The sequence below is a fragment of the Brassica oleracea genome, chromosome C5 (assembly GCF_000695525.1).
Source record: "Brassica oleracea var. oleracea cultivar TO1000 chromosome C5, BOL, whole genome shotgun sequence".
NCBI classification, from domain to species: Eukaryota; Viridiplantae; Streptophyta; class Magnoliopsida; order Brassicales; family Brassicaceae; genus Brassica; species Brassica oleracea.
Window position 1 is genome coordinate 11,890,958 of NC_027752.1, and position 2,563 is coordinate 11,893,520.

Sequence of the window (2,563 nt, forward strand, 5' to 3'; positions counted from 1 at the left end):
TGCACACCTCATTTGGATACTTCTGGACACTCCTGAACACTCCTGAACACTCTTGAAGTCTTGATACACAATCTCCGGAGGTCTTGCCCTATTCTTGCTCAAGACTCAAACTGCTCCAAACTACTCCTTTGGCTCCATTTCTTTCTTCAAGTCAACACTCCCTCTCAAGCTTGACTATAGGCGATCCTTAGTCAAGCTTGGAACCTTGAAGAACTTCCTCATTAAAAACCTCACCAAGGAAAACCCTTTGGGACAAAACCTTGATGAGGGAAAAAGAGTAAAGTCTCCAAAGCCTAGGGATTGGCCAGTGAGTCTTTGTGCCTTACCAACAATGTAAGAGACACAAAGACTCTGGATCACGGCCCTCATGTGATGCAAGGTAGATCACCACTTCCCTTGCTCATCACCAACACATCTTGTACTCTTCTTCAGAACTGATCTTGGTTGCTCCCCCTTTCACCCAACTTCTTGTTGGGTTGCTGTGCTCGGACATACCAGATCTCCCTTGATAGATACAAGCTGAGTCTTGGTTGCTTCTTCTTCATGAGATCACACCTTGCTTGAACTATGTGAATATGCCTCAGCTTCTCTCCAATCACCTCAAATCTAGAAGCCGCCTTGGAGATTGCTTCTTCATTCTTCACCAGGTTGTCTTCTCTTCTTGAATAACCACCAAGTACTCTCGCTCCACTCTCGGATCACAGAAGCATCTCAACACTCCCCCTTAAGCTTGACCATGTGGAACAAGTCAAGCTTGGAAGGATTGCTTCTTGAACCGCAACACAAACCATTACACACTCACTTCTGACTTTGCCATCTTCTTGGAATGCTGGTTGATTCATAAGCTCTCTACAACCACCTCAATACCTGAAGCCGCATTGCTAGAGTAACCGTCTTCTTCACACAGCCAAGAGCACTCTGAATACTGTCTTTTCTTAGGCTTCGCCACTGCCTAAACCCGAATAGCTTCATCTCCATTCTCTTGTAATGGTAAGGAGGAAACAGGTCTTGAACTTTGGCTCTTTAGGTTGCTCATTTGAATCCCCACCACAAGCTTGAATTGAGTCTAGGTTCAAGCTTGAAATGAGCCTCAATGAACTTCAAGACCAGGAGCACACCACCCTAACAGCTGCGCTTAAATCACCGATCCACCCTCTCGCCTTCAGCTTCAAGTACCCACGGATCACCGGCCTTCCTCATGACTTAGGTGGTGACCTTCTTCTTCTTGTGTGCCACTTGAACCAGGAGCTCAACAACCTCGTGGTCTGCGCTTCTTAAACCGGCTTCTACACACAAGCACCTTCCCATTGCTCCACACAATGGACCAAGTCTTCCTCTTGTCTCGGATGGATGGTGAGCAAAGAACACTTCTTGTGAACCTGACACACCACTCAAACTCCAGCAAAGATAAGACACAAAAGTATTGGGATCAATCCTTTACTAATCATCAAGTTTGATTCCCAATATCACAAGCAATGCAACAGATAAAACACGGCATTATCAAGTTCTAATCTTTGCAAGCAAACTCTCTAAGCACAAGCAAGATCCCTTCAAGATTCAAGACAAGCTACTTAGGCAATTTTAATGCTCCTTAATCTGCAACTTAGACATGAATCCAATGCATCAATATAAGGCAGCAACAACACTCAACGCTTCACATTTAAACTCGGTTTCATGTCATGAAAGCAATCAGGTTTAGACATTACTACTATCATCCTAAAAGACAATCATTATGAACCAGTATGCAAGTAACAACTCTCAGTCACCAAACACAACTCAATAAGCATCATGGGACAGATTCAAAACAATTATTTATTTAGCAATCTTAACACATCCTCAGGTTTTTCAATCACAACACCACAACACAACCTGTCAATATACTCAAGCTTTATACAAGAGAAAGAGATATCCTTACAGCCAAGGAACCGGTGTTAGTTCCTTGAAACTCCTTAGTACATGGCAAGATCTGAGCTGTTGGTGTCGACCCCAACATCTCCTTCTTCCATGGACCTTCCTCTTGAACCCACCATGTCAAAGAGACCACCTTTCTTCATGTTTGAGTCACCATGAGAATAGCCTGAATCTGGTTTGTTGAAGAGGCTAGCTAGACCGCTTCATAACCTTTGCTTCCAAGGCCATCTTTCTTCAAGGGTGGACATGAGAACGTGGAGAACAACCAGAGACAGCTACTGGACGCCATGTATGAGCCCACCTTCTTCTTAAAGAGGTTTTACAGCTGGCTAAACATGAAGCTTCTTCTTGGTTTGGAAATGACATGGCAGAAGCCTTGAGCTTAGCGGATGCAAGAACCAAGTTCAGATGAACCTGGCTCTGATACCATATGAGATTTAAGAGTCTAGGCTGTGTGTGTGAGGAACAAGCCTCTTAGGGCAAAATAGAGTCTTGAAATGGTGAAGAAAGAATCTGATGAAACTAGTATGAACTTAGATTAGAAACAAAGAGACTTTGAGAGATTAAGAGATTAGAGACTAAGAATGGGGTAGATTAAGGGAATCTGATCAAGAACACACTTTTATATTATGAAGGAGAAGGGGAAATCCCC